Below are 18752 nucleotides of genomic sequence, written 5' to 3' on the forward strand. Positions count from 1 at the left end.
TTGATCAACTTACTTCGACTTTTGGCGTTGAGGGACCACGTTTATGTTAGTTACTATGAAACGCTGGGACAGCAAGTTCCAAAGTAGCCGTTGATTCTTGCACAATGAATTTCGTGCACGTCGTCCAAAAACAGTTGTTGTGCCTGAAAAAATCGATGCCGTGGGTCATTTGATAAAGCACGATAGACATATTGCGAGATAGAGTCATCTATGGGCATTAAAGCATTATAAAAAAAAAAATACATACATAATATTTTCAAACTTTTTGCTGCTGTGATAAATGTTTGAAATATTAAAAAAATTTTATCACAATGGAAAAAAGTATGAAAACATAGGAATATTTTTTTATAAAAGAGTCTAATTAAAAATACTTCCTAAGAACTGTATTTAAAAGTATTTGTTTTAATTTTTTTTAATAAAATTGTATCACAATGGAAAAAAGTATAAAAACATTTTGTACAAAAAAATATACAGTAGGTTCTGTTTTTATGCGGCTTTTTTTTATGCGGTTTTGAAATAGTGCGTTTTTTTTTTTTAATTACAAAATGCATGTCGACCTATCGGGAATTGTACATATAAACAAGATTCTAAACCAGCTAAGCAAAAACTCATCACAGATTACATCAGAAATGCTAACCCTACAAGTATGGAAGATATATAAAGATATAATTTTCAAAAATACAATATTTTGTTTATGCGATTTTATTTAATTATTTCAGATTCATGCGGTCTATGGAACGTATCTATAGTAATAATATGGGACTAGTGCCCTTTTTTATGCGATTTTATTACATTATTTCAGATTTATGCGGTTTTAGCATTTGAAACGTATCTATAGTTTTACTATAGAACTAGTAGCTTTTTTTATGCTGTTTTTTTTTATGCTGCTTCTTGCGGAACGTATCTACCGCATAAAAACAGAACCTACTGTATATTCAAAAATGTATTGAACATTTTTTTATAAAAAGTTTGATTAAAAAATATTTATAAATATTGTTTAAAAAACTTTTATCATAATAGGAAAAAGTATAAAAAACATGAAATTGTTTTGATAAAAAATTTTTAATTAAAACAATGTATAAAAATATGTATTAAAAAATTTGCTTATCACAATAGAAAAAAGTATGAAAATAAATTAAATTTTTTTTATAAAATTTTTTTTATTAAAAACAATCTATAAAAAAATGTATTAAAAAAATGTGTATCCCAATAGAAAAAAGTATGAAAATAAATAAACTTCATTTTATACAAAATTTTTTATTAAAAACAATGTATAAAAACATGTATTAAAAAAATTTGTATCCCAATAGAAAAAAAGTATGAAAATAAATGAAATTTTGTTTATAAAAATTTTTTTATTAAAAACAACCTATAAAAAATGTATTAAAAAATGTGTATCCCAATAGAAAAAGGTATGAAAATAATTATTAAAAACAATGAATAAAAACATGTATTTACAAATTTGTTTATCACAATAGAAAAAGGTATGAAAATAATTATTAAAAACAATGAATAAAAACATGTATTAAAAAATTTGTTTATCACAATAGAAAAAAGTATACAAATGAAAAGTATTCATGCATTTTTTTTTTATAAAAAGTTTGATGAAAAAATCTGTTGAAAGATTTATTAAAAAAACAAATCCTCAACCATCTGTGTGATGCTTTTGCCAGAAAAATGTGACACACAGATGGCGCTTTAAGCAGTAAGAAGGCGTTGTTCTTAGGCAACGACAGGTGGGCGTTCCCACTTCTTAGGACTGGTAGCGGCAGGCTAATCACCCACCCTGTCAGAAATCACAATAGATTAACAAAACCAACACAAAACTGAGTCTTGTTGAGGTCCTACGCTCCCGAGAGAAGTGAACAAGGAAAAAAAAAAAAATATCAGGTCAGTTCATAAGTTCGTGCGTTTATTAAAGGTGGTTTCAGAATTAATAAAAAAGATGTTTAAAGTATTTATTAATCAATGTCTTCCCAACATTTAGGCAAATTTTTAATTCCCTGCTCAAAAAATTGTTTGTCTTTGGAGCCAAAATACGCTTCGATATCCCTTTTTATAGCTTCTTTTAAGGAGCACTTTTTGTTACTCATATGGGACTAAAGTCCACGGAAAAGGTGATAATCACAAGGTGCAATATCCGGAGAGTATGGTGGATGCGGCATTAGCTTCCATCCGAGCTCGTTCAGCTTGCCTAATGTTTGCCTTGCGGTATGAGGTCTTGCGTAGTCGGGGTCAAACGAAACTTTGCGTCTCTTCACTAAAGACGGTCGATTTTTGTTAAGTGCCTCATTCAGGTTTGATAGCTGATGGGAGGAATAATAATCAGCAGTTATCGTCTGGTTTGGTTCCAGAAGTTCATAATAAACAATACCGGCCATATCCCACCAAATAGGCAGGAGATTCTTCTTGGGGGAAGGCCATCTAGGGGATCGGTTTTCGTGTTTCCGAACAAGATTATTGTAAAGGACCCATTTTTAGTCACCAGTAATGAAACGGTTCAAAAAACTTTCTTTTTCAAGCCGTTGCCGCAGCTGAAAACAGACATTCATTCTCTACCGAAGGTTGGCGACGGAAATTCTATGCGGAACCCATTTTCCCAGCTTTGAAACCTTTCCCAACTGAACCAGGTGCCTGTGAATTGTTCCATGCGATGAATTTAACCTCTAAACTATCATATTTAATTAAATCGAAAAATTTTAAACTTAACATTTTTTTAGAATTGTACGAGATTTATTGTAAGGTTATGTTACCTTTGTATGTTATAAAATGAAAACGCTACGATTGCTTTATTTCAACATATAAAGGTAACATAACCTAACAATAGTTATGGACCCAGCACGCTTCCACTGCGAAGTTACACAACTTTTTATGTGTATTAATTCGCTAAGTTTCACGCTTAATATAATTACTGCCAATACTTTCTGATCGGTTTTTATCCAGAGAGCCCTTGCAATTTCTTCGTCCGGCTTTTCGCCGGACACAAATTCCCACAAATCTAGTGTTATTAACGGGCTTTTAATCTCTACCGGCCACACCGCCAAATTGTCCGGAGAAAGTTTTTCTCTATTTGCAATTGCACTCAACAACGGTTTACCGAAAAACATTGATATCACATTGGGTTTTATCGATATTTTTTCTTTTTTAAATCTTAAAACAAAAAAAAAAACAAACAAAGTTTCTAGCAAATCGGAACTTGCTGGTAATAGAGGGGAAGTGTGGTATTCATATTAAAAACGTTTGTAAGAATATTTTTCAAGTACTTAAAATTTGATCTTCCCAACATATATATAATTTCTTAAGCGTATGGCTGAGCTGTTCCTCCTATTTGTAGTCTGCGTCTTGATATTTTTCCATTTTTGTAGGAGTCTTCAGATTTATGCCGCCTTTGAACGGCAGATGATTTTTTGTGAGGATATTTTTCATGGCAGAAATACACTCGGAGGTTTGTCACTGCCTACCGAGGAGCGACGGCTATTATAATACTTTTTCTAGCATTTTGCTACTTTATGCGTGAGATTTCCAACACGTGCAGTTCCGAATCGTAGTCCATCACCAACCTTTTCGGCAGCCCGAATATGTAGTTACTTCCCTACACTGATAGGGCATATTTACGGTAATTGTCGGGGGACTGTGCAAAATAAACAGCACTGAAAAAATATTAATGTCCTATACGTAACATATAATATGAAAGGACACTGCATAACTAAGCAATTCGAGTGTATAACAAAATAGCGATACGAAATAGTTCACAACCTTCCCCAATACATAAGAGCATACAAGACTTTCATCGCATTCGGATGGACCACAGGCGAGCACGTAGAAAGCGAGGAATTTTATTTCATACCCACAACAGGCATATTATTTCGATTGTGCATATGTATGTTTATATGTATGTGTGTATGTATGTACAAGATCTATTAAATAAATTATCACCTTATTATTTGTTTCCTGAGCAGTAATGCTAATTTTATATGCAAATAACTAAGTTTGTACTCATCAGCCAAATGACTTTAGATAAATCCCCCTTCAGCCACTCACCCTAATGTTTTCTAGTGCACTCCAAACAACTTGAATGCAAATTATGTGTTGGTGTGTGCGTATTTTAGGCACATTTGCCACCTTCTGCTGTTTATAAGTATACCCGTAGCAAGCCACTTTTTTCTTCTGCTATCGTTCACAAAAGTGAAAGTGTGATTTAAGGCTTGGCATCTGTCAATATACGCAAATGCAGCGAGTTGCAGTTGTAGTAATACCCCCCGGCGCACAAGCAACATAAAATCCGCTTACCTACATATATCCATACCCACACAAACACACGTATATATATAATGCTACGAAAATATGTCTGGCATGCGACTTAGAGGGAGAGAGAGAGAGAGATGGAGAGTTAGAGATAATCATTTCGGGACGCAAGCGATCCCGGTTTAAGTTCAAAGAAGAAGAAAATGCGCACATGATTAGGAAGGTTGAGTAAAATATTCGAGCGTAAAAGAAGGTGTTTCAGAGTGGTTTCTTTGCATAAACTTCGAATTTTAGAAGGAAGGTTATAATATTAACTAAAAACCATATTTAATATATTGTATAATAAATTAGTTTAGAAACACATCCACTACACGTCCTCTCACCACCCGAAAAAAATATAGGACCAACTAAATTTCTTATAAAGGATGGTTAAGTTTCAAGGGCCGGTGTTGATTTTAAATAAAATAAAATGTTTTTAGGAAAGTATTGTCATTTCTCTTTATTATGATAATATTGGTATGGCTCAATTACGCATAGAACAAAATATTGGCCAAATGATCGTCGCGGCCTCGGCGGCACACCTCCATCCCATGGTCCAAATTTTCGATGACGCTGAGGCATAATTGAAGTTCTATGCCGTTAATGTGCCGAATTATCTCATCCGTTAGCTCTTGAATTGTTGCTGGCTTATCGACGTACACCTTTTCTTTCAAATAACCCCAAAGAAAGAAGTCCAACGGTGTCGTTGACGTTTAGGTGTGGTTCACGTTCAACATCGGCCCTTGAAATTTAACCACCCTTTATTTCATAATCAGTTTAGGGCTAGCAATTTATGTTTTTAATATTTATACATTAAATGTTAAACGTTTTAAAAATATCCGCATTCACGAAACTTAAATTAATTATTAAAAAAAGTATTGGAGTGTTGGATTCTCCATTGATTATATCTTGTCGAAATCGTCAAAGCGTCGATTTGATTTAGTTTTTTATTATAATATAATATATTTTGATAAACTTTCGACCATTCAACATTAATTGCACTTCCACGGCTTTGAGCACTACCAAACTGTCGCCTATTTTTGAAAATCGATTGTACATACATTTTTCATAGGCTTAAGGTCAGGGCTGTAGGCAGGCCATTCTAAAATTGATATCTTTTGCATGAACGGCTGCGCTGTCCCGCTAGAAAATCCACTCCTCATCGAAATTATCACCAAAAGAAGTAAAGCTCTATATAATTGATACTATTCGTTTTTGGGGATATGAAGTATAAAAACGCTTTGACTTTCACACTAATAACCATGAAAGAGTCCCACAGAGAGTTACGAGTCGCTCTCTCCTGCTTTTTCTCACTTTTATCATGCCAATACATTCGGGAACCATCTGGTCCGCCCAAATTGAATTTATTTTAATTGGAAAAAATCACTCTTTCCTTTTCATCTTCACAAAATTCGCACTTTTCTGCAAACGACAATCTGCACTGTTAGTGTCCGGTTAACTTAGGTTAAAGTACTCCTTGAACCTACTCTAGACAAAATTTGTTGCATAAGACGAGTAGTAACTTCCAAACTAATAGTGGGTTTAATTTCAGCAGGGCTATTTGATTTATTTATAACTAAACATTTGATTCCCGAACATCTCTAGTGCTAAGTTTCTGTTTTCTAGCACTTTTCTTACTACAGCCGTACTTTCTTTATTTATTTCTTTATTTCAAATGAAAGTAATGCAGAATCACAGTTTTCTTCTTTTTAATTTTGAAGTTGGCTCTCGGATTGTAAGACCTTTGCCTCTCAATGCTAAAATATGTTCCTGCTTAAATTCAGATAAATCTGTACCGCGCGGCATGCTTTTTGTTTCTAATCTATAACAACCACATAAATATGAGAACGGGATAAAGCGATCAAAAACACTAAAAATTTATATTAAAAATTTATTTTTTATAAAAAATGCGAAGTAATTTCCCTAGAGATTACGTTTTAAACATACAATGAAAGCAACGATGTTGAGACATTGTTCTATTACTACTTTAATAGTTCATAATCATCTTGGTGACAAGAAGGCGCAGACTTGAGCGGTTCTGATACCCAAATCCTCCTAACCTATATATTTCAGCAAACAAGCAGCATTTGGTTCAAATAGGAAACACATCATGCATATAAAGTTAATATAGGTTCCGGCCGAACTGTAGACTTTCTTGGTTTATTTTATCCCTATGAACTAGTTTTTATCGTCAAGTTAAAGCCGTCACAGCGTTAACGACCCTCAAGAAGAGCGTAAGAAAGGGACGATATAAGAGAGGGTGAGCTTATCTGCGTATACACAGATGGGTCAAATTGTGTATATTCAGAGTACCCGGGGATCTCAGCTTTCGCATCCCCGACTGTTGCAACATTTTTCAGGCTGAACTGATGGCAATAATTAAAACCGTGAAACTGGTAAAGTGTGATGCGATACCTGGATATCTACATATATTTTTACTGATAGCCAGGCGGTGATAAAATCGCTCACAAAGCCTCCTACAACATCTCAGGTAGCAATGAAATGCCACAAATCTCTGAGCGAGATACCTGAGTCATTTCACCCAAAAGTAGAATGGGTTTCTGGCCATAGCGACATTGAGACAACTGCACGGCCAATGAACTAGAGAAGAGAGGGGCACGAAGCTGACTGATGAGTATGCAGGTTAATAGGTAGAAGTGGCAGTCGGTTTTTAAACAAACTCACTAAGACCGTTGCCAACCCATTGTGTTACCACAGTGGCAGTTTATCTGCTAGTCCTCGTTAAACCATTTTGTTTTAAACGCAAACCCATTGATCTGACTGACCCTTACTTGTTTATCCTTAAGGCCTTCAAGATCGAGGAGCATAGATACTTTTGCTTAGTGGCATGCCACGCAGGACAGGGACAAAGAAGATGTCTGATAGACTCTTCTTCCTTCTCATTTTTGAAGCTTCTGCGGTAATCGAAATGGGATACATTCATTCTCTGAGCAAGTCGTTCTAGAGAATAGTTGCCTGTGATCAAAGCAACTAACATAGAGACGTTTTTCCTTGACGGATTAAGTAACGCCTTTGAGTGCCTGACGTCCCATTTTGGTCAAAGTCTTTTTGTAGCGTTACATATCAGAATATCAACCCATCGCGTGTTTATAGGTTGTCAAATCAAGAGGGAGACGGGTGGTAGTGCCCTTTCTCGCTAATTTGTCTTCCTACTATTCCACTGAGTAGGCGGAATCTCCTACCGACATTTGTTGCATGTGAACAAAATTTGTTATACCTATAAAACGTGAAATTTTTGATTTCGTTTCGTTTTGATAGGGCAAATCTGAAAATACCGAAATGAACACCTTCGAAACGACGCGAAGTTAATATCGGGATGTATGCTAACGGGTTTGCAAATTTTATGCTGCGCCCATCTCTACGTGCTGTTGACGTTGTCTAAAGCGGCGTGTTGAGCTATGCATTTCGATGTGTGATCCTGTATTTTTCACAGTCACCTACTAATTACAATAAATCCGCTTATGCATAAATATATGCATTTATCCTTTCATGTAAGAACGTTTGAATGCAGGGGATGTGTGTGACGGTGTGTAAGCAGCTCATAAATTTCTTGCGAGATTGAGTGCTTCTCCCATGATTTACTTATGCAAGTGCGTGTGTGGGTGCGCTTGTGTGGGATGCAAGCTAATGCACGTGCATCGGCATCTTATTACACCTTTGACAGTAGATTTGCATGCAGTTTAATGTATTTTTTCTGTTTTTTATGTAGACATATGAGTGCGACATATGATATTTCAATGCCACTAAGAATTATTTTTTTTATAGACGACTGCTTAAGCGCTCTTTGATTGCTAAGTGTGTGTTTTTTCTTTTTATATCTTCCGAAAGGTGTGTGGGCGTCTGATACAAGAAGACTTGCAAAAATAAGCGAATATGGATGGAACACATACACAGGCATACATATGTATATGTATGTGCATATTTGTATGACTAAAGCAAAGAATGTCTGCCTACGACTTACGCTTCTAATGGGCGCAGTAAGTGAACTGATAATTCATTTTACGATGAATATTATTGACTTATTGATCTTTTAATTTACTTTCGGTAACTTAGACGGTAAATTCAAAGGATTTTCTTTCATTTTTTCTTTTAATAATTTTGGTTATGCCTGAGTTTTAGGTGAGTTATTTGTTATTAATTTTATCATTTTATTTCAAGGTTTAGACAAAAAGCTTATACGCGGCTGTTATTGCGTGTAGGTAAAGTAGAGTAACAAAAGAGTGGTTAAGTTTCAAGGGCCGGTGTTATTTTGAATAAAATACACTTTTTTTGGGAAATTATTATCATTTCTCTTTATTATGATAATATTGGTAATGCTGAATTACGTATGGAACAAAATATTGGCCAAATGGTCACCGTGTCCTCCGCGGCACACCTCCATCCGATGGTCCGAATTTTCGATGACGCTGAGGCATAATTAAGGTCGTTAATGTGCCAAATTATCTCATCATTTAGCTCTTGAATTGTTGCTGACTTATCGACGTATACCTTTTCATTCGAATAACCCCAAAAAAAATCCAACGGTGTCGTTGACGTTTAGGTGTGGTTCACATTCAACATCGGCACTTGAAATTTAACCACCCTTTAGATAAGCTTTCAGTGTCTTAAAATATGAGAGAGGACTAAATAGAAGAAAATAGAATTAGCAGCAAGTACTCGTCAAACTGGTCGGGCAAAAGGTCTTCATGTAGCATTTTCTAATAAAAATATAAAGCTTTCACACTACTTTAGAAAATATTGTTACGGTGGTTGAAAACTAATCATACAATTTTGTTTTTGAATACCTTTTTTAATAAATAAAAAAAAAGAAATGAAAGGAATAATGCATTTTTTTATTTTTTATGGTCTTCAGGCTACTCATGACATGATGAGGCTTACTCAAAACATGAGAAATCTTCTCTGGGTCCTAACAGGGCATTGTCTAATTGGCAGGCATGTCAGTAGACTGGGAGCGCCCTATAACGACTATTGCAGAAGCTGTAACGACATTGAAGAAGAAGAGACTATAGAACACTTTCTATGCGGGTGCATGGCTCTGGAAAAATAGTTTAAGTAACTTTTTGTTTTTAATTAAGCATCCGGTTTCCCTTGTTAAACATTTGAGAAGGGAATTTAGAAGCAGAGATTAAAGAATATCGAAAAACAAACCAAAAAATTGCAACATAACTTCAAACTTTTATCGTAATTTCCACAAAAATTTGTGGTAGGTAGTTTTATAGCCCATTAAATTTGATATAACAAAGCGTGTGTTCCAATTTGCTAAACAATCGCGTTGGTTTTTGAAAATATTTTTGTTTTTGCTGACTATGTTGGGTGTTCTCCCCTATATAAAAAAAAAATATCTGACATTTGTACATAAAGCGCAAGATCGCCAGCAAAATAAAATAGCCCAAAATTAGCGCAAACTGTAATAGATTATAAATTGCTTGCTCGTAATTTTTATAAAAATTCTGTTTAAAAAGTTTAAAAGTTGGTGATAATTTATTAAAATTTTTTCCAATTTGCACAAAGTTTGAATCATAGATGCTATTCGCGCCCCTCTTTATAATTCATCGTCCCCGCCCCTGTACATCCAATTGTCGTTACAGCTATCAAATTTACATTCACACTCTCTCATCACTGCAGTTGTTGTTGTCATCGCTAACGTCGCTATGGTCTTCACTGGAGCTCCCGTTTACTTACTTCCACTATCTTCGCACCTTTCGTTATGCATTGTTTTTGCCCAATAAATTACAGCTTAGCATAAGTTTGTCGAACTATTTTCGCTCATTGAATTTTTTTGTTACTATATACTTCAAAAAATCATACGATATGTGACCTTTCCAATGTACCATAAGCGTCTTGGCTTATGTATATCTTTAATTTAGTAATAAGAGCTCAACAAAGCGCTTGTTTTTTTTTTGATATTTAAAATCGTGAAAAAGGCTTCACGATTTGCCAGATGCCATATGGCTTTTATTGCAGAAAGAGCTATATTTTCTTAAAAAAATGTATTAAAACTAAATAAGAAAAGAATAAATTGTCAACACTTGTCAACAAATCCCTAAACTATAGTTCTGAAAAGCGTTTATTAATTTTGGCCATCTCATATGCAATTATTTTTACACATATCCGTTTCTCCTTAGATGTGTTTTTACGGTAAAAAACTCTTTACAATTTCCAAAAAAAAAAACGGGGTAGATGAACAAAATAATTAAGTCAAAATAAAGATAAAGATTAAGGTAAACTTGGTTTTAAAACCAAAATAATTAAATTAATTTTAATGTAAATAAAATTTAAAAATTATTTTTTAAACACAAAATGTTTATTAAAAAAATATGCTTTAAGAACGTAAAAAATAAAATGTAAAGATTTAAATAGTTTTTTTTCTAACATTTCTTTCAATGTTTTAATTTTTTAAAGTTTTAATTTTAATAAAAAAAATTTTAAAAAAAATTTATTAGATATAAAATATGATATTAAAAAAACAATTTGTTTAGATATGAAATATTAGAAAACAAATTTAAAAACAAAAATTTTTTAAGACATTTAAGTTTTTTTTTAATTTTTTTTCACATTTTAAAAAAGTTTTTTTTTAGAAACATTTATTTTTTTTAAACATTTATATAAAAAACATTTTTTTTAATTTAATTTTTTTATTTTTTTTTTTACGTTTAAAAAAGGTATTTTTTCTAAAAAAAATGTTTTAAATTAAAAAGAAAAATTTCTAAAGAAATTTTTTAAGAAAAAAAATATTACCAAAGGTAGGTGATAGGTAGGTGGGGTGGTTGTCATAAAGGCACACTTAGACCTTTTGCAGGTCCATTGTGATACCACTGGAGCTTATCCTTACTCTACGTGTTCCTTTTCAAACCATCCGGTAGCTTTAATAAACGAGCAGAGCTTCGTTAGTTTTAGATGGGCTATGTCTGCTACATCGGTTAGAAATACTGTATCAAGAGGGCGCAGCCTTCTCAGCACTCACACTCACAATATTACCAAAACAATGTTAAATCCTTGTACGATGCGTAGTGCCTATCTAGAAGATCACACCTTGAAACCTTTTACGGGAAAACGCATTTTTCAAATTGTCGTGACATCTCTCTTAAATAATATTCGATCGCTTGGCTAAAAATTTGCGTGAACTTTTATGTAGAACTGCTTTTTTATGAACTTACTGTTTGCAAAGCTGTTAAACTTAAAAAATTTTTATGTGATCATTGATTCATAAGAAGTGATATTTTTCTTACAAATATTTTCCTTAAAAACATTAATATTTTTCTAAAACTTTTTTTTTATTAAAAAAAAATTAAAAAAAATGTTTTTTAAATATACATATTTTTTCTTGAATTTTTTTTTACTATTTTATTTAAACTAAATTAGCTAATTTGTTTTCTTGTACATCGAACCAGTTTTACCTTAATTTGTATCCCAATTTTTTATTTAATTATTATTTTTTATATACTAACTTTTACGATTTTCTCTCATAAACACCCTAAAGATATAGTTCATACGTGCAGTGCAAAGTTTCAAACTTTGGAGATGAAAAAGAAACTGCTTCGGTACAACACCTCCTCTGTGAATGCCCTCAATTTCAAAGAAGCCGTACCAAATATCTTGGCTGTGAAGACCTGAAAAATTTGCCATATGTCTTACTGGAGGAATTAGAGTTACCTTCTTAAAAAGAGCTAAGTAGCTTAAGCAACTTAGTTAGGTGATGGAAACCAAATGCAGGTATCACAATGGGCCTTAGAGCCACCGAGTGCCTGGTATTAGATAAACAACCTGGTTTACCTTCCCTAAGATTTCAAAATTTGTACAAAATGTTTAAAAAAATTTCAAAACTTCATCACAACCTTCAAATTTCAATCAAAATTTCTAGAATTTCCAGAATATTCAGAAATTTCTGGGTATGCAGTTTTGCAGTCCATTAAATTTTAGTAATAAAATAATTTATTAATAAAAATCAATTTAGTATTAAAGTGTAAGTTTCAAGTGCCTACAAACTATTGTTGATTTTTGGAATTTTTTTTAGCTGAGGTGTCACAACCTCTCGTCAATGCAAATGCTCGAATTTTTTTGAAATCCTAGAAAACTCTTAAAGCTATTAAAACTCTTAAAAAATGGAGTACTTTCACACCTTTAAAATGGGTTCCTCGCTTGAAAAGTGTGAAATAAAAAAAAATTTAGCGCAGTGTAATTTACTTCCTCGCTGCTAATAGATCTGGGTAGTAGGATTTCTTATCGAGGGACATCGTTGCTCCTTCAATTCAGCATTTTTGTAATTCTTACATACAAACATATCTTACGTGTCTTATTAGTTATGTAGTGTCATAATACAGTTAATTTATGAAAAGCTAATGCGTAGACATACTGATGCTTGGCCACAAAGTAGCGTAGGAGGCATTCCTGCATTCGCACACATATAAATATAAGTATAAGTATGTATGTATGTGTGCATATACATTTGGCTCATATTTCTCCCCATGTGTTTATAACTACCAAGGGATGCAATCCAATAAATATCACTCGAGTACAATTCATATTTTATGGCAATTTGAGACTTACCTTAATTAAAAGCTTTCGACGCTGCAGATATCTTTCAGTTACTATACAATTTCTCGCTCTCTCGCTCGCTCACTTTCTCCCTTTATACTTGCATATTGCCTTTCGAGCCGACTTTGCTTTTGTATTGAATTAGTAGAAATATTTTGTTGCTTTCTGTCGATTCCGGTTGTCAATTAGAATTATTGACGTTGTTTGTTCGTTTCGATTTTAGTCATTATTAGAATATAATCTGAATATCGCAAATGTCTCAATAAATTTCGGCGAAGACTTTGGCTGAATGGCTTTCTTTTGCAATTCTTGTTGATTTTTGTTATTATCTCTTTTATTATTTTGTTTTTTATTTTATCTCAATGGTAATTAAATGCTTTGTGCTTGTCTAATTTTCACTTTGCCAGGCTTTGGACAGTTCATTAAATTTGTTTGGCTGTTGATTTTTGTTTAGTTGAGAATTTCGAGATATTTATTTGCGTCATTTGTGCATTGCTCGATTGATGCCTAACGAAATGGTTTCATGTAAAATATTTGTCAATTATCAGGTAATAAGCACTGAAAACTAAAGTGAATGCTTCGCAAAAAACCTTGTTTTATAGGTACTAAAATTTTAAAAATAAAAAATATTAATTAGAATGTTTTTAATGCTTAAAGCCTTTGTAGGGCTTCCCTTTTTAGATGTTTTTCCTGTAGTAATATTTAAGAGTTTCCTAGTATTTAATCGTTGGTACATAAATAATTGATGCTTGCACCCTGGGCCCGATCCTATGGAATGTACTATATGATGGGGTACTGCAACTCCCAATGCCGAGGGAAGTGCAAATAATAGGATACGCAGACGACATTGCGTTGGTCATAGTCACCAAAACAATCCCTCAGATTTAAAACATCTGCAGCGAGGCAACAACAAAGGTCAAACAATGGCTAACGGCGGTTAAACTCCAGTTAGCAGGACAAAAAACAGAAGCAGTTCTCATTACGAGTAGAAAAAAGTTAGAAACGACCACACTAAACATTGATGGGTTTAATGTCACAACACAAGCGGCACGCGGCACTAAGATATTTGGGTGTAATGATCGATGCTCAACTAAGCTTCAAGGAGCACATTAAAAAAACATGCGGAAAGGCAGCCATGGTGACGGCGGCACTGTCAAGAATTATGGCCAACATCGGTGGTCCCACTCAGAGTAGAAGAGCGCTCCTGGCTAAAGTTACCCAGTCTATACTCATGTATGCAGCACCCATATGGGGTAAAGCCCTGTTACAGAAAACATACGCGAAGAAGGGGGAAATAGTTTGTAGACTAAGTGCCCTTAGAGTTGCCTGTGCTTTCAGGACAGTGTCGTTTGAAGCAGTATGTGTCATATCGGGTATCATGCCACAAGATATAACGGCCTCTGAACTGGGTACAGTGTATGACAAAGCCTTTAGGCGTCAGGCGACTAACTTCGGAAGAGCGTAAAGAAGAAAGTCGGCGGAGCATAATTGAGTGGCAAACTCGCTGGAACCTAGCGACAAAACGGAGATGGACGCATAAACTTATCAGAGATAACTACCTGACACAGTTCCTGACGGGACATGGATGCTATAGAGAGTATCTCCAAAGACTCGGCCACGAGGACGCAGCAGACTGCTCGTTCCGCGGCAACGGTAGTGAAAACGTGGAACATGTCTTCTTCTCCTGCCCAAGATACGCTTCTGAAAGAATGTCCATTGAAGAAAACATAAAAGAAAGATTAACCCCGGGCAAAATTATAGATCACTTGCAACATGATCACATGTCGAAGTTGGTGTGGACCAAGATGAGAGAATGGTCCGCAAATGCATTACAGGAACTGCGAAAAAAGGAATGGGAACGCAGTAAAGAAAGAAGACAAAGAAGTAATGAAGGTTAGACGGAGACAGAAATATGAATGAAGAGCCATAATGGCTAGCTTGGCCCTGCGATGCAATGCTTAAATGGCGGTACCGCAGGGACAACTAAAGCTACAGAGGTCGGAGTTAGGGTTTAGTACGTAGGTGTACTGTTTCGCAAGCCCAGTTTAGTAGTAATACTGACTGTGCGTGGTCCCGAATGAGGTGCACCCTTAGCGATCAGTATGAATCGTGCATGCTGTCTATATTAACGGTACCTATATAAGATTCCCCCTTCGGATAAAAAAAAGGGCAGATTTTTTCTATGCGAAGCTTTCTCATGACAGAAATGCAGTCATTGCCAGCCAAGGAGCGACGACTATTACAAACATTTTACCTATCATTTAATGTTGCACGCCTCCAGTAGGCATCGAACTGTAGATAAACCCAATGTTAGTTCCTACCAAACACACTCGGCTATGACGACCACAACCTAACACCCATTAAATTTACTCTACAATCAAGGCAACCCAGCAGCCACTTCAAAAACCAGCAGGAACTCGGACTAATTTGGTTGTGCGCAAATATCTGAGTTCGCTTTGTGCGCGCTCTTATTTTATTTTCCTCTACTTCCTTTTCTTATTATTCCACTGTGTTTAGTTAATTGTACTCGCATACTTTTTTCAGGTTTCTTCATTTCTTTAATTCGTTGCTTAATTCAATTGTTCTTGGACTCCACGTAAATTTCATAATTTATTAACTCTGCATCCTTGTTTCTTTGCAAAAAGGCGCAACAGAAGTGAAGTGGGCAGATAAGAAACAAAGTGGAAAGGCAACAGTAAAACTTGATCCACTTTGTTTTTGAAATAATGTCAGTTTCCGGTCATTTACTCGCACATCCGTCGCGGTGTGTGTTGTAGCGACCAAGTGCCAAGTCGTGGGCACACATACACGCACACATAGGCACACGCACACAAAAATATCTACGTGTATATGCAAAGCGTTTTTTAAAAGCGCAAACCATTTCAGATGCTCAACAACAACAGCTACAAAGTGCGAGCGTTGGCGTTGGCGTTGACAAAACGACTTGAAACTGGCGACACAGTTGCCTAGATTTGGCTTAGCTTTTACTCGCATCTCTCTCTGAATTCGTTATTCGTCTGGCCTTTTATGGTCGTTGCTTACTTTGTTTTATTTCAATGCTCTTTCAGATCTTCTAACTACTGCCAAGCAACTCCTACCAGTTCGTTGCACTGTTGTTTACTAAGTACAACATTCATATATGTATGTGTGTGTGTGCGTGTAGATATTTATCAGTCAAATTGTTGACCCAGCAAAGCATTTGTTTGAACATCTTTTTGGTTCTGTAACTGTAGTAACCAAATAGAAGTATATAAAACCCCACAGGAACTGGAAATAAATGTTTCAAATAGAAATAAATGTTTCAAATGATAAACTAGAATAGAAAGGACCATTTAACACTTCATTCCAAACATCCCAGCAGTCATTTTTATAAAGCCCAGAGGTTCAGAAATTTGAATTGTGCAACAGCTTCTCAAAGAGCCCGAATAGAGGCCTCAAACAAGATTTGTCCAGAAATATGCAATGCAAGAGAAATATTTTCGCATTGTAAATTCGGTAACAGGACAACCAACACCAACTAAACTTTCTCGATAGGCCATCATGGCACTGACACGAATAATCCAGGTTATAGGTATAACCGCGGCCGCCGTAGTCGATGGGGTTGGTGCGTGACTACCATTCGGAAGTGCACAGGCTCGGGTCTCCGTGCACGGAACAACAAAATGACACAAAAAATTGTTTTTAATAGCGAAAAACAGAATTGTACGCGTCAATTGCATATTTATTTTATTTTTGTATATTATTATTTATATATGTACAGTTATTTCCGGAGGATTGCCTCTGACATATCTAAAATATCTCGTGTATGCAGCTAAAGTTCGTATGTTGGCAACTAATATTTGACTAGCCCACCCAAACGAAAGTAGCGACATGCGCGGAATAGATGTAGGTCATCAATCTAAGCTAGGCCTATGAAATATCGACAGACCTGCCTTGAACTGCATTTGCGGAGAGACTACCGTAACCATAAACTACCATAAACTCTCGACCTCGGATTGATCGCTATATACCTATGAGATGAGACTTTCAGCTATTAGTCCATAGATGACGCCGAATCGCACGCATTGTTGGGTAAAGATGATGGTCAAATGCAAGAAATGATGTCAGAGCAGTTGGGAGTGACTCAAAAAACCATTTCCAAACGTTTGAAAGACATGGGCATGATTTTAAAGGCTGAAAGGTCAGCAAGAGAACCGAAAAACCATTTGTGAAATGCTTTTCTCCCTGTTCAAAAGGAAGTCTTTTGTGCATCGAATCGGTACGGGTGATGAAAAATGGGTGTATTTCTTCAATCCCAAGCGTAAACGATCGTATGGTCCACCCGGCCACAATCCAAAAACAACGGCCAAACCAAATCGCTTCGACCGCAAGGCAATGCTGTGTGTTTTCTGGGATCAGCGTGGCATGATTTGGTACGAACTATTAAACCCAGGTGAAATAGTTGACGGTGCACGCTACAAACAACAATTGGCCGATTTGAACAGTGCTATACACCGAAAACGCCCAGAATATGGCGATCGGCGTCACAAAGTAATTTTTCTTGATGACAATGCACCCCCACATCGAACAAGAGCGTCCCGGGAATTGGTGGAGACATACCAATCGGTACATGTAGTTTACTCACCAGACTTGGCGCCTTCCGATTACCATTTGTATGCATCGATGGGCTACGCACTATCCGAGCAGCGCTTCAATTCTCACGAAGAAGCCAAAAAATGGCTCGATTACTGGTTTGCGGCCAAAGACGACCAATTTTTTTGGCGCGGCATCCACAAATTGCCTGAGAGATGGGAAAAATGTATCGTTAGCGATGGCTATTATTTGGAAGATTAAATTTGTAACCATTTTTTGTTTATAAACGTTGGAAATTGAAAAAAAGGCTCATTTCATAGGTATCTACCTTACATTGGATGCCAATCCCGTCTCATCGCTAACAAAGCGTTTCAACTGTCTCATGGGACCAACAATTACGTTGCGGATATAGAAATAGTTAAAATCCAATAAAATCCCAGTTTTTCATAATTACCCTCGACATAGTATGGGTACGTTTAGCATATGAGAAAGAGATAGTGTCACTAACTGTCTAACCATCTTCTCATATAAACCCACTTAGGGTTGTCGGTCTTTAAGCCAGCTTACTTAGACGTGTTGCCGATCGAATGTAATATCATCAAAGTCTGCTACTCCTCGTTAAACTATTTTGTTTTAAGTGCAAACCCAGTGATCTGACTGACACTTATATCGCTCATGTCATTAGTATCATTCAAAAACACAGAGCCAAAGTATCCTAACCACAGAGCCAAAGTATCCTAACCTAATCTGACAGACACTTTTTTAAGATTTTCTAATTTCGTCTCAAATTTGTATAAATTAGTGAACATAAAATTATATAAACTATATTTTTCGTCAATATTTTATTTTATTTATACATTTTTATGGGATAGTCTAAGCTGATATTTTTTACCCGTGCGGATCATTTTGACCCTTTTTAAATCTGAAAAATGTAAAGTTTTTATTTAATTTAATTCAACAAAAACATTTTCCAGAAAACTTCAATGAGAGTCTTCTCAGGCGAAAACAGTGTGCGATAACAAAGAAAAGTGCACCATTCATTTGTGATGTATCATTTCCCGTCTTTTTATGCTCTCAAGTGCTATTAATATATAAAAACACACATAATTATTATATGTACGTATGATTTATAGGGTTTTGGTTTTGCAATGAAAAAAAATATTAAAATTTAAGAAAAATAATTTAGCATGGAAACAATGGTGAATATTGTAAAAGGATGAAGTGCCTTAATTTTGTGAGCGCAAGTATGTATGTATTCCTTCACTTCCCTCTGAGATTTTAATAAATACCAAGTTTTTATTTTAACACAAATTCGTTTCTTCACAGTACTTCGAAAACAC

The 18752-nt window shown here is 35.1% G+C and overlaps 1 protein-coding gene across 2 annotated transcripts in view; it reads right to left on the bottom strand.

Moving 5' to 3' along the window:
- Positions 1–18752, bottom strand: part of LOC129236383 (glutamate-gated chloride channel) — a 157812-nt gene that overhangs the window by 132110 nt on the left and 6950 nt on the right. For both annotated transcript variants that reach the window (XM_054870741.1, XM_054870740.1), the window contains exon 2: positions 12853–13347. The gene's annotated coding sequence lies outside the window, so the exon portion shown is untranslated. The remainder of the gene's footprint in view (positions 1–12852; positions 13348–18752) is intronic.

The sequence above is a fragment of the Anastrepha obliqua genome, chromosome 1 (assembly GCF_027943255.1).
Source record: "Anastrepha obliqua isolate idAnaObli1 chromosome 1, idAnaObli1_1.0, whole genome shotgun sequence".
In the NCBI taxonomy this organism is placed as follows: domain Eukaryota; kingdom Metazoa; phylum Arthropoda; class Insecta; order Diptera; family Tephritidae; genus Anastrepha; species Anastrepha obliqua.